Source organism: Staurois parvus, unplaced genomic scaffold, assembly GCF_062004578.1.
Source record: "Staurois parvus isolate SC_StPar_1 unplaced genomic scaffold, SC_StPar_1.0 ptg000048l, whole genome shotgun sequence".
Classification (NCBI taxonomy): domain Eukaryota; kingdom Metazoa; phylum Chordata; class Amphibia; order Anura; family Ranidae; genus Staurois; species Staurois parvus.
Window position 1 is genome coordinate 18775659 of NW_028317844.1, and position 15110 is coordinate 18790768.

A 15110-nucleotide genomic window follows, 5' to 3' on the forward strand; every position below is an offset into this window, starting at 1 on the left:
TACACACCAGCAGTGTGTGAGGAGACCTGAAAGTGGCACATGGCAGAGTGTGGCGATGGAGACAGCAGCAATGGGAGGCCGTACAGGGACCCATGAGAGACTCTGGACCTGGCAGCAGCATGAGGAAGCGGTATATAGGGGCCTATGGCAGATTAGGGGCCTGGCAGCAGCTATAGGAGGCCCATAATCTGCCAGCACCCTATGTCAAAAAATTCAACACACCAGCAGTGTGTGAGGAGACCTCAAAGTGGCACATGTTTGAGGCATGATTCATGGCGGATTTAGTCAGTTGTGTCAGGAACTGGTGGTTTGAAATCCAGACTAATCCACGCCTGATTCATTTTCACAAACGTGAGTCTCTCCACACTTTGGGTGGACAGTCGTGTCCTCCGCGGAGTTACAATACCTCCTGCCGCACTAAACACGCGCTCCGATGCCACGCTACTGGCCGGGCATGACAGCCTTTCAAGGGCAAATTCAGCTAGTTGGGGCCAAAGGTCAAGTTTCGTTGCCCAGTAGTCAAGGGGATTGTCTACCTCGGTTGGCAGGGTGCTGTCCAAGTAGGCCCAAGCCTGTTGTTTGAGCTCCTGCTCCAGGTCCACCTGATGCTGCTGCTGCTGCTGCGGCTGGTTAGTAGTTTCCTCACTGCGCTGGTGAAGAAAGCTACTCATCATCGACTGCAGACTGAGGCAGCCACTGCTGGTGGAGCTGCCACTGCTCCTACCACCCCACCCCTCCCCTGCTGCCATGCCAGCGGAACGCGAGCGCACAGGGCCCACAGTGTCGGAGGATGGACGTTGGCGCACAAAGGCAGAGACCAACTGACTACATAGGTGGTTTTTATAGTACGTAATTTTGGCCTCCCTCTCAGCAGGTGTGAAAAAGGCCACCATTTTGGACCGGTAGCGAGGGTCCAACAAGGTGGATAGCCAAAAGTCATCCCTCTGTCTGATGGTTATTATTCGGCTGTCGCTACGCAAGCAACCGAGCATGCTATGGGCCATTTGTGCCAAGGAATGCGAGGGACTCCCTGCCTCCATCTCCACAGCATACTGCCACGGTGCGTCTGGGTCCTCTGTCTCCTCCTCCTCCTCCTCTACCAGATGCTCCTGCTCCTCCACTCCTGTCCGCTGAGTGGAAAAACCACCCATTTCACTCAATAATTCCTGAGCACAAATGTCCTCCTCTACCTCCTCCTCTTCTTCCTGTCCTGCCCCCACAGGGGTCATGTGGCGTTGAGATCTGTGCGCCACGTCTACCGCACCCTGACCAGCCATTGTTAACAGCATTTGTTCCAGGACGTGCAACAGAGGAATGACGTCGTTCATCCCATAGTCCTGCCGACTCACGAATAGCGTGGCCTCCTCAAAGGGCCTGAGCAAGCGGCAGGTGTCACGCATGAGCTGCCAATGGCTGACATCTAAGTTACACAGGGGAGTACCTTTATCCGCTTGTAACATCAGGAAATCGGTGATGGCCTTTCGCTGCTCGTAAAGGCGGTCTAACATGTGTAGGGTTGAATTCCACCTTGTTGCAACGTCGCAGATCAGGCGATGCTGTGGAATTCCGTTCTGCCGCTGCAGCTCAATGAGGGTGTTCTTTGCGGTGTAGGAATGGCTGAAATGCATGCACAGTTTACGTGACATTTTAAGGATGTCTTGCAGTGGGATGGTGGATTTTAGGAACCGCTTGACAACCAGATTGAACACGTGAGCCATGCATGGCGCATGGCACAACCTTCCTTGACGCAGAGCAGACACCATGTTCTTTCCGTTGTCAGTCAACATGGTTCCGATTTTTAGTTTGCGCGGAGACAGCCATCTGTCGATTTCTCTGTTCATTACACTCAGCAGTTCCTCCCCTGTGTGACTACGTTCGCCAAGGCATACCAGGTGCAGCACAGCGTGACACCGTTGCGCCCTGCACATGTGATATGCCGGTCGGGTAATGGGACTTGGCACGGGGGTGGCGGCTGAGGACACGGCGGAAAAAGAGGTGGTAGAGGCGGACATGCTTGCTGGACCAAGGACGTGCAAACGTGGAGGCAAAAGCGTCGTGACCTGTCCAAGTTGCTGGTGCGGCTGTGCCGGCACCACGTTCACCCAGTGGGCCGTAAATGACATGTACTGTCCCTGACCGTAGTTACAGCTCCACACGTCGGCGCTGCCGTGCACTTTGGCAGAGACCGACATGCTCAAAGACTGGCCCACCATCTCTTCTACATGTGAATGCAGGGCTGGCACTGCCTTTTGGGCAAAGAAATGACGGCTTGGCACTCTCCACCGCGGCGCGGCACAAGCCATCATTTCTCGGAAAGGTGCTGAGTCCACCAGTTGGAAAGGGAGGGACTGCAGCACCAGCAACTTGGACAGGAGGACGTTCAGCTTTTGCACCGTCGGGTGCGTGCTCGCAAACTGTTGTCTCTTGGATACGGATTCCAAGAAAGACTGTTGACGGAATCCGAGAAGAGGAGTAGCAGGAGAAGGAGCATCTGAACGAGCGGAAGATGCCAATGAGCGACAACTCCCCTCAGCAGAGGTGTTGGAGCCTTGACTGGCTGATAGAGGGCGATTGACGACGTCGGGTGACGGAGCAAGTAACGGAGCGGGTGATGGAGCGGGGGCTGGGGCAGGCAGAACCGCCGTATGTTTATCACGGTTTTCCCAGGCCACCGAATGGTGACGCTGCATATGCTGACGCAACGCTGTAGTCCCAACATGGGCCCCCTGGCCACGCTTGCATTTCTGGCCACATAGTCGACATACGGCTACGTTTACTTCCTCGGGCGGCTTGAGGAAAAATTGCCACACCACCGAGTAGGAAACTTTGCCCCCGCTACTCTTCACTGGCTGACTGCTACTTCCTCCGTGCGCACCGGCACCACTACTGGCCGTGGTGGTAGGCTGCAGTGGAGCTGGTGCTCTACTCCATGGACGTTTGGCTCCACTGACACTGATGCGACCCTGCTGCTGTCTCCTGGGCAACCCACCGACTGTTTTGCTCGCTGCCAAGCTGCCACCCTCTTCTCCTGATGATGCGGAAGAAATTGCCTGATGACGACGAGGCTGCCAAGTGCGATCAACCTCCTCATCATCAAGTAGGGTCTCCGCCTCACTACTAGCCCCCTCGGCTGCGTCTGGGTCAGGAGACAGACCTGTCTCTAGACCGGCTACCGAGCCACTCTCCTCGCCAGTACTTGTTCGCTTGGCTGCTGAAAAGGCCGATGTCTCCCCCCGTTCCTGACCGCCCTCTGTTAGCTCTTCCTCACTGTACAGTGGGGCTGAGCCCACAGCATGCGATACTTCGCTTGGTGAGGGAACAGCAAAGGACAGGGGCAGGTAGAGGACACGTGATTTCAGTGGGCTTGGTCCCGGGCCATGCCAACTAACGGTTGTGTCTGACGTACCCACCGACCGTTGGCTGTAGGTGTCAGAGGTGACCTGGGAAGAGGAAGACGACCGAGCCAACCAATCAATGACGGCAGGGTTGTCGGTGGAGACACGACCGCTGGATGACACCGGGAGCACTGGCCTCTGGCTGCGAATACTGCTGCCTCGACCCCTTCCTCTGCTGCCACGTCTGCTCGCTCCTAAAACATTGCCTCCTCTGCCACTCCTCTGCATGTTGTCTGACATACTATTTAATTCAACGATTAGGTGTCCCTGAGTAACAATTCTCTGGCACTCAGTAACAATTCTGTCTGTCCCTGAGTATGAATTCTGTGGCCCTGAGTAACAATTCTGTGTCTGTGCGAGTAACAATTCTGTGTCTGTGCGAGTAACAATTCTGTGTCTGTGCGAGTAACAATTTTGTGTCTGTGCGAGTAACAATTCTCTGGCACTCAGTAACAATTCTGTCTGTCCCTGAGTAACAATTCTCTGGCACTCAGTAACAATTCTGTCTGTCCCTGAGTAACAATTCTCTGGCACTCAGTAACAATTCTGTCTGTCCCTGAGTATGAATTCTGTGGCCCTGAGTAACAATTCTGTGTCTGTGCGAGTAACAATTCTGTGTCTGTGCAAGTAACAATTTTGTGTCTGTGCGAGTAACAATTCTCTGGCACTCAGTAACAATTCTGTCTGTCCCTGAGTAACAATTCTCTGGCACTCAGTAACAATTCTGTCTGTCCCTGAGTATGAATTCTGTGGCCCTGAGTAACAATTCTGTGTCTGTGCGAGTAACAATTCTGTGTCTGTGCAAGTAACAATTTTGTGTCTGTGCAAGTAACAATTTTGTGTCTGTGCGAGTAACAATTCTCTGGCACTCAGTAACAATTCTGTCTGTCCCTGAGTAACAATTCTCTGGCACTCAGTAACAATTCTGTCTGTCCCTGAGTATGAATTCTGTGGCCCTGAGTAACAATTCTGTGTCTGTGCGAGTAACAATTCTGTGTCTGTGCAAGTAACAATTTTGTGTCTGTGCGAGTAACAATTCTCTGGCACTCAGTAACAATTCTGTCTGTCCCTGAGTAACAATTCTCTGGCACTCAGTAACAATTCTGTCTGTCCCTGAGTAACAATTCTCTGGCACTCAGTAACAATTCTGTCTGTCCCTGAGTAACAATTCTCTGGCACTCAGTAACAATTCTGTGTCTGTGCGAGTAACAATTCTGTGTCTGTGCAAGTAACAATTTTGTGTCTGTGCGAGTAACAATTCTCTGGCACTCAGTAACAATTCTGTCTGTCCCTGAGTAACAATTCTCTGGCACTCAGTAACAATTCTGTCTGTCCCTGAGTAACAATTCTCTGGCACTCAGTAACAATTCTGTCTGTCCCTGAGTATGAATTCTGTGGCCCTGAGTAACAATTCTGTGTCTGTGCGAGTAACAATTCTGTGTCTGTGCAAGTAACAATTTTGTGTCTGTGCGAGTAACAATTCTCTGGCACTCAGTAACAATTCTGTCTGTCCCTGAGTAACAATTCTCTGGCACTCAGTAACAATTCTGTCTGTCCCTGAGTAACAATTCTCTGGCACTCAGTAACAATTCTGTCTGTCCCTGAGTAACAATTCTGTCTGTCCCTGAGAATGAATTCTGTGGCCCTGAGTAAGAATTCTCTGGCACTCAGTAACAATTCTGTCTGTCCCTGAGTAACAATTCTCTGGCACTCAGTAACAATTCTGTCTGTCCCTGAGTAAAAATTCTGTGGCCCTAATAACGTTTCTGTGGCCCTAAGTAACAATTCTCTGGCACTGAGTAACAATTCTGTCTGTCCCTGAGTATGAATTCTGTGGCCCTAACTAGCGTTTCTTTGTCCCTAAATAACGATTCTGTGGCCCTCATTAACAAGTCTGTGTCCCTGAGTAATGGTTCTCTGTCCCTAAGTAACTTCTCTCTGTCCCCAATTCTCGTTTCTGTGGCCCTAACTCTGTCCCTGTCCCTAGTACAGAGCGGTCTGCCTCTGTTCAATGACTGCAGGCAAATGAAGATTTCCAAAATGGCCGCTATATATACCTCGACCATTACACAGTGCTGGCTGGCTGGCTGCTGATTGGCTGATGCGATCACATGTCGTTGAGGAATGCATTATGGGGCAGCGCGCCTTGTCTGCGCGCCTTCCCCGACATCCCCGCTCCGTCGCCGCACATGTCAGCCGCCATTTTCGGAAAAATTTTTCCGATATTCGACTCGAATTCCACTTCGGATACTTCGATTCGCTCATCTCTAATTGCCACCATTGATAATAAAAAATGCCTCTCTCACTCCACAGAACAGTGTTTGAAATTTCCTCAGGAAGTTGATTTGGTTTCTTTATCAAGTGTATATACAGTTTCAAGTAGTGGTGGAACCTGCACAGAATTTGTTTCATCATGCAACTGTGCTTCAGCTGCTTTGTTTTTCTTGAAACCTCTCAAAATTGCAGCAAGATATTTATAACAATTAGCAGTTAAAATGGTAGTAAAGATTGTTTGTTTACTTGTACCTACAGGTAAACCTATAATAAGGCTTACCTGTAGGTACTGTAAATATCTCCTAAATGTGCACAATTAACCACTTGAGCTCCTGAGGATTTACTCCCCTTAATGACCAGGCCTCTCTTTGCTACTCGGCGCTGCACTAATTCAACTGATAATTGCGCAGTCATGCAATGCTGCACCCAAACGAAATTTACGTCCTTTTTTCACACAAATAGAGCTTTCTTTCGGTGTAATTTGATCACCTGTGCGCTTTTTATTTTTCACGCTATAAACAAAAAAAAGGCCAAAAATTTTGAAGAAAAACAATATTTTTTATTTTCAGCTATAAAAAATATATAGTAAACTCAAAGTTAGTTATAAATTTAGGCCAAAATGTATTCTGCTACATGTTTTTGGTAAAAAAAATCCCGATAAGTGTATATTGATTGCTTTGTGTGAAAGTTATAGCGTCTACAAACTATGGTATAAATACTGCAATTTACGCCATTTTTTTGCTATACAGCGCTGCGCTAGTTTAACGGACAATTGCGCGGTCATGCAATATGGTACATAAATGAAATTTACATCCTTTTTTTCCCCACAAATTGAGCTTTCGGTGGTAATTGATCGCCTGTGCGGTTTTTATTTTTTGCGCTATAAAAAAAAGGCTGACAATTTTGAGGAAAAAAAAAATTATATTTTGGACTTTTTGCTATAAAACATGTCCAGTAAAAAAAAATGCAAAAATCAAATTTAGTCATAAATTTCTGCCAAAATGCATTCTGCGACATGTCTTTGCTAAAAAAAAAACCCCAATACGTGTAAATTAATTGGTTTACGTGAAAGTTATAGCGTTTACAAATGGCGGGAAAGACACTGGGATTTTTAGGTTTTTTTTAAACTAATAATGGCGGGGATCAGTGAATTATGGCGGCGATCAGTGACTTATGGCAGCGACCAGCGACTTATGGCGGGACTGCGGCGGACATTCTGACATTGGGGGGTACTGACTTGGGGTCACTGACATCCCCAAAAACACTAATACAGTGATCAGTGCAAAAAAAAAAAACTGACACTACTAATGGCAATGGGGAAGAAGGGGTTAACTTTATTTTGCAGGGAAGGGTTATAGGAGTGAGGGGAGTGTTTTACTAGGGGGCGGGGATGTGTACTGGGCGGGACAAGGCTGATCGAGAAAGAGAAACTGTTCTCTCGAACAGCTCATCCTCGAGCTGACAGGGAAGTGACAGACAGCACAGCTACTGCAGCTGTGCTCTCTGTCACTGTTTGCCGCCGATCGCCAGGACATAGCCGCTAAGGAGCGGCTGTGACCCGGCGACTGACATCTGCGGCGGTGATCCGCGGGACAGATAGGGCGGCGTTGCGCCTCGCGCGCGCCCCCTATTTGTTTACAAAACACACATTTTAAAACGTGGTTTTGCCTGCGAGTGCCGCCCTGCCACCGTATATGTACAGTGGCAGGGCGGCAAGTGGTTAAGGAGATATTTACTTTTGTATTATTATTATTATTCTACAGTATTTATAAAGCGCCAACAGTTCACTCAGCGCTGTACATTACAAAGGGGGACAGAACATGCGACAGTACAGTAACAATACAGTGCGATACACGAGGGGTTCGAGGGCCCTGCTCTTTCGAGCTTACAATCTAGGAGGGAGGGGATAGTCGTACAGGAGGAGATAGCTGTGGGGGATGGAGTGGTAGGAAGAGTGGAGGAGGTCGGCAAGCTAGCAGGGGGTGGGGTAAGCTTCCCTGAAGAGGTGGGTTTTCAGGGTACGCCTAAAGGAGAGGAGAGTAGGTGATAGTCTGATGGGTTGGGGCAGGGAGTTCCAGAGGATGGGTGACACCCTGGAGAAGTCCTGGAGGCGGGCATGGGAGGAGGAGACCAGGGAACTAGAGAGAAGGAGGTCTTGTGAGGAGCGGAGTGTGCGTGTTGGGTGGTACTTGGATATTAGGTCGGTGATGTACTGTAGTTTGGGGCAGTATGGTGGACAGCTTTGTATGTCAGTGTTAGGATTTTGAATTTGATCCATTGCGCAATCAGAAGCCAGTGGAGGGATTGGCAGAGGGGGGGTGGCGGAAATGGAGCGGTTGGTAAGGTGAATGAGTCTGGCTGCCGTATTCAGGATCGACTGAAGTGGGGATAGCCTGTGGCGAGGCAGGCCAGTGAGGAGGGAGTTGCAGTAATTGAGTCGTGATATGATGAGGGAGTGGATGAGCTGTTTTGTAGTTTCTGGGGTTAGGAACGTGCGGATTTTGGTGATGTTGCGGAGGTGGAGTCTGCATGAGTTTGTCAATGATTGGACTTGGGGCTGAAAGGATAGGTTGGAGTCCAGAATGACACCAAGTACTCTGGCTTGCGGGGCGGGCCTAATAGTGGCATTGTTGGATGTGATGGAGAAGTCAATGGTGGGTGGTTTGCGGGATGGGGGGGAAGACTAGGAGCTTGGTTTTGGAGAGGTTCAGTTTAAGGAAGTGGAGCGACATCCAGTCTGATATGTCGTTCAGTAGGTTTGTGATTCGGGCGAAGACTGAGGTGGTGAGGTCGAGGGGTTGAGAGATAGATTTGTATGTCGGTGGTATAGAAGTGGTAGTTGAAGCCGTGAGAGTATATAAGTTGGCCAAGAGAGGAGGTGTAGATGGAGAAGAGAAGGGGCCTGAGGACGGAGCCTTGAGGGACCCCAAGAGAGAGGGGGGAGTGAGGGGGGAGGTGGTAGCGTTATAGGTAACGTTGAAAGAGTGTTTTGATAGGTAGGGTGAGAGCCGTAGTGGGGAGATGGAAGTAGTGAGGGTCCGATGTATAGTTGTTTTGGGGGAGTAGGGGGGTAGTGGGAGGAGATTTTGTGAATGGAGGAGAGGAGTACGAGGAGGAGGAGTGCAGGTGGCATATTGTGAGTGGAGTGCTGGTCAATTGAGGGAGGTGAAAGGTTTCACATCAGGGCGTATAATTGCGGAGAGTATGTCGAGCAGTTGCGGAGGAGTTCATCTGTGGGAGGGAGAGTGATGGGCAGCTAGGTCTACTGCTGGCTAGTCACGGCAGTCTGAAGTAGTAGCACCAGTGCACGTGCTCTGAAGGAATGGCAAATCCATGGCGTTCCTTTAGAGCTGCATGCCGTGAACAGTGACTCCTGTGCACATGCACAGGAGTGACATCATCGCGGCTTAACCATTCAAGCCTCCAGAGCCCACAAGCCTGGAAGAAGGATTGGGTGAAGATGAAAGCCTTGTCAGCTGTAACAGCACACAACTGGAGGGCTCTGTTTTACGGTAAGTTTCACATAATGTGCTAGTATGTGATGTATACTAGCACATTATGATATTGCCTTGCAGGGAATTTTTTTTTTCTATTATTACTATTAATTTTACTACCGCTTTAACTGATGTAGTGGTGAAGATGACCCACTGCTCATTCCCCAGTACCACAAAGCTTGATTGGCATTTGCCACTGAACACCAGAATTGGCAAGTCTTCCACTGGCGCCCTGTGCTTTTCAAAGATGAGAGCAGGCTCACCCTGAGCACATGTGACCGACATGAAAGGGTCTGGAGACGCCATAGAGAATGTTATGCTGCCTGTAACATTGTTCAGCATGACCATTTTGGTCGTGGGTCAGTCATGTTCTGGGGAGGCATATCCATGGAGGGATGCACAGACCTCTGCAGACTGGACAATGACACCCTGACTGCTATTAGGTATCGCAATGAAATCCTTGGACCCATTGTCAGACCCTACACTGGTGCAGTGGGTCCTGGGTTTCTCCTGGTGCAGGACAATGCCCGGCTTCATCCTGGAGGATGAAGGAATTGATACCATTGAATGGCCCCCATGCTCGCCTGACCTAAATCCAATAGAACACCTCTGGGATATCATGTTTTGGTCCATCCTACTCCGCCAGGTTGCACATCAGACTTTCCATGAGCTCAGTGATGCCCTGGTCAATATCTAGGAGGAAATACCCCAGGACACCATCCGTCGTCTCCTTAGGAGCATGCCCGATGTTGTTTGGCATGCATACAAGCACGTGGGGGCCATACAAACTACCGAGTACCATTTTGAAATGCTGCAGTAAAATTTCAGCAAAATGGACTAGCCTGCTGCATCATTTTTTCACTTTGAATTTTGGAGTGTCTTTGAATTCAGTCCTCTGTAGGTTGATCATTTTCATCAAACGATGGGGCATCCTTACATTCAATATTGCCAAAAGTATTGGGACACCCCTCCATATCATTGGACAATTTCATGCTCCCAACTTTGTGGGAACAGTTTGGGGATGGCCCCTTCCTGTTCCAACCTGACTGCACACCAGTGCACAAAGCAAGGTCCATAAAGACATAGATAAGCGAGTCTGGGGTGGAGGAACTTGACTTTCCTGCACAGAGTCCTGACCTCAAACCGATAGAACACCTTTGGGATGAATTAGAGCGGAGACAGAGAGCCAGACCTTCTCATCCGACATTAGTGCCTGACCTCATAAATGCGCTTCTGGAAGAATGGTCAAATATTCCCATAGACACACTCCTATACCTTGTGGACAGCCTTCCCAGCATAGTTGAAGCTGTTATAGCTGCAAAGGGTGAGTCAACTCAACATTAAACCCTACAGATTACAGACTACAATATAGTGTACACATACACTGAAGGCCCCCCTAATGATCCTGTAGTCTTGGCTCTAAGTAACACCCCTGTGAGAGGATAATCTCTGTTATAAGATATCCTTGTTTTTTGTGCCATAACCTGGTTTAAAATATTGTGATAATCTGGAGATAACCTTGTATGAGATTGCTATTCCTACTGATGATGGCAAAAAATGTGCAACCAAAAATTGTATTGGAAAAAGCAGATATTTTGCCGTGTGCCTCTTGTACCAAATGGTAAGGGCTTTAATAAGGGTCCATGAAGCAATCAGCTAACTATTAGGTCATCTTTTTACTTATAGTAGCTGAACTTTCCCCCCTTCCTAGTGCAGCAGGGTAATTACCATTTTCCCACTCTGTGCAGGATGGATGGATGGCAGAGTAGTTAGCGTGGTCAGACAGGCCAGGTCAGCAACGTGCGTGCAGCAAGGTACCAAAGGAGCAGGCAGAGAATGGTCAGGGTCACAAGCTGGGTTTAGTAACTCACGGGCAGCACGGTACAGGGGATCAGGCCGAAGGATGGTCAGGCAAGCCAGGGGTTCATGTCCATTTTGCTCGGTAACTGCTCATAAACCAGGTCTGTGCACTTCTTGGTTTTGAGTTGCAGAAAAGATTAGTGAACACAAGTTTACCCCATAAAGCCATAAATCTGCTTCTCAATGCTGTTGTGTTTTCTGGTTACATGCCTTCAGCCAGTCAGGAGAAGCAGGCCAGACTGGACATTCCAGAAACAAAATGTCCCTTTAACCCATTCACTGACAGAACTGTTTTGCATTTGTCATACGCATGTGTCAAGAATCATATACAGGGGCAGACTGACAACTCATGGGGCCCCCGGGCAATAGGGGATCATGGGGCCCCTGTGTCCTTGCCCAAACTCAAAATAGCCTATAAAAAAGGTACCAGGGGCATCTCATGGGGCCCCCTACTGACCCCGGGCCCTCGGGCAGTGCCCGAGTTTCCAATTGGTCAGTCCGCCCCTGACTGGAACCCACTTCTAATCTTTAATAAAGTAATATCAGCCAGTAGGGTAGAGTGGAATTCATGGCATGTGTATGTTGCCCAAAGAGGTGCAAATGAGTTAACCAAGGTGAAGCCACTGCCTCTCAGGTGGGAAATTCAGGTATATTCAGTAAACAGCCAATGGTCTTGTATACATAGTCTTAAGACAGAAGGACCAACTTCCCAATGGTGAACCATCCAGAACCAATGTAAGTAAGTCACCATAAAAGACAGCGTAGTCAAAGTAGTAAAGGTACATATATTCCATAGAGGGGGCTTTTAATAAGTATCTTAGAAACATTTAGTTCACATCAATCCAGTCTGGGGCCTAAGCATCATGGCATAAAAACTGTTAAAGTGTATCTATGGTCAAAATTTAAAAACATATATTCATCTCCACATTGTAATTCAACAAAATTGTATTTCAGTATTTAATCCAATTGATCAGAACAATTAAGTTTATAAATTTACCTTGTGAGGCTCCCCACACATTTACTTACCTGAATTCTGTGACACGTATTCACTATGCTCTATTGATAGGCACTGCTGTGTCACACATTTCACAGAGCCTAGCTTCTGAACTACAGAGGTGCTGAGAGGAGGAGTTTCAAGAGTTGGAGTCAGCAAGGAACCTGGGAAATGTAGTCCTTGAACGTAGACATTGAACGTAAACCATAAAGGAAAAGCTGCACATCATGCCAGTAATCCAGGAATTTTTGGAAAGAGATGGCCAGCAGACAGGCAGGACTCACATCTTGAAAGGAGATTTTTCAAGTAAACATATATTGAACTGTCAAATTAACTATAGTTTGTATTGCTTTGCCAATGATAATGTCTCATATATAAGCTTAATGTAGGAGTTTTGCTGTCTGTACAGAGGGGACTTTGTAACAGGAGAGGCTGGACCTGAACAGCTGGCCAGATGAACCCAGCAAGCTTGACCTGAAGTAAAGGCATTGAGGATTGCATTGTCAGCTCATCTCATCTATAAGTAAGGAGACTGCCTTAATGTTTGACTGCGCACATGACCACAGTTACCATCTTGTCCTGGACATTGGTGAGTGCGCCATCAGGCAAAGGTACCCCTAGTGCAGAGGTACCGTAGGCCCAGCCCACAATACGGTGTAGTCGGTAAAACTCAACCACCCCACCTTCAAGCATAAATATGTGTCACGGTATAAGGTCAGGTTCAGAGACCAGTTGCTATAGCAGTTGTAAGGCTTACCTGAAACCAGCAGGATTGGTACACCAGCAGCCCACCCTGGGAATGATGCAGGCTCACCTGAGGTGCGGGGTCTAAGCATCCACCGGTCTTCCCCAGAGCTCCTAATGGTGGAGATGGATTTGGCTGCGTGTGAATGCCAGGTCGCAGATCTCAGGATCACCCCGCCAGGGAATGAGTAAGCTGGAAACCAAAAGCGGATCAAACAGAAGCGGAGTCAGTCACAAGCCAAGGGTCGGTCACCAATGGTACTAGATAGGATGAGGCAGAATCGTAGTCAGTAGCAAGCCAAAGGTCGGTAACGTAGATGAAGACAGCAGCAGGAACAGTAAGCGGGATATTGGCTGGTAAGGCACAATAATCTGGCAACCAGGAAGTGCAGAGACATGGCTTTTATAGGAAGTTCATGGGAGGAGCAAGGAGTTCAAGGTTCAAGACAAAACAGGGCAAAGGCAGGATCATCCAAAGAATTGTCAAGGCAGCTGTCCAGCATTCCAGGTGGCTCAGTGAGGAGAAACACTGTCTCTCACCGCAGAAGGCCCAGGTTCGATTCCAGGCTTTGACAGTACTCCCCTCCTCACAGGACGTCCCCTGGATGTCTTAGGACCAGGCTTGTGGGGAAACCTCTGGTGGAATTCTCTTGTTAGTCTAGGAGCATGAACATTTTCCTCAGGCTCCCAAGAATTTTCCTCTAGCCCATATCCTTCCCATTGGACCAGATATTGCAACTTTCCTCTAAACATCCTAGAATCAAGAATCTTCTCCACCACATATTCTTCTTCGCCCTGTACCTCAACAGGTGGAGGAGGTGGAAGAATTCTTCCAGAGAGAGGATTTTCATGAAATGATTTGAAAAGCGATACATGAAAAACCGGGTGAATCTTCATACTGTCAGGAAGTTTTAAGCGAAAGGTAACTGGGTTGATCTGAGCAGAAATCTGAAAAGGACAAAAAAACTTTTGACCCAACTTAGCAGATGGCACATGCACCTTCAGATTCTTCGTTGATAACCAAACTTTGTCACCCACATGAAACGTAGGAAGTGCTCTCCGGTGTCTGTCAGCAGCCTTTTTGTAATATTCATGAGCTTCCCTCAAAGTCTCAATCAATTTCTCCTGAATCTCCTGCAATGTAGTTAGTATGTTGGTAACAGCAGGAATTGGAGTTGTGATAGGGAGATCAGGAATAAAAACTGGATGATAACCGTTGTTTAAGTAAAAGGGACTTTGAGAGGTGGAACTATGTTTAGAATTGTTGTATGCAAACTCTGCAGTGGGAAGACAGTCCACCCAGTCATCCTGAAGATAAGTGACAAAGCATTGAAGATACTGCTCCATTGTTTGATTAGTTCTCTCAGTCTGACCATTACACTGGGGATGAAAAGCAGAGGACAGATTGATTGTAACACCCAAGGCTGAGCAAAAGCTTTTCCAAAATTTCGAAGTAAACTGCACACCTCTGTCAGACACCACATCATCAGGGATTCCATGCAGTTTAAATACTTCTCGAACCATTAGTTCTGCAGTCTGTTCAGCAGTGGGCACCTCCTTCACTGGAACAAAATGGGCCATCTTTGTGAGACGGTCAACCACCACCAAAATGGTCATTTCTTTTGAGGGAGGTAAATCTACCACAAAATCCATAGAAATAGACCCCCATGGTCTCGATGGAACAGGGAGTGGCTGAAGCAACCCCAAAGGAGAGGCTCGGGGAGTTTTATTGCGTGCACAGGTCAAGCATGAGGCCACATAGCGTTTGACATCCTTCTTGTACCCCGGCCACCAAAAGGAACGTGACAACAGTTCTTCGGTCTTAGTAACTCCAAAATGCCCAGCAAGTTTGGAATCATGAACCAACTTGAGAGCTTCCATCCGAACAGATTCAGGTACATAAAGATGATGTCCTTGAACCCAAAAGCCATTTTTGTACACCAGGTTCATGTCCCTAGGAGGATCATTGAGAAGTGGGTCATTCTCATACCCCTCTTTGAGAAGACTCAAGAATGTCTTTGCACTTGTGGCCCCTAGGAAGTTCTTTTGTGTTAGGATGGAATATTCGGAGTTGCCCTCCAGGAGAGGCTCGGACAGCATCCTTGATAAGGCATCGGCCTTACCATTCCTCGATCCCGGTCGATATGATATAACAAAATTAAATCTGGAAAAGAAGAGAGACCAGCGAGCTTGTCTAGAAGACAATCTTTTGGCCAAACGAATAAATTCCAGATTTTTATGGTCTGTGAGAACAGTTACAGGATGATTAGCTCCTTCTAGCAGATGCCTCCATTCAGAAAAGGTTTACTTAATTGCCAGTAGCTCTTTATTCCCAATGTTGTAATTTCT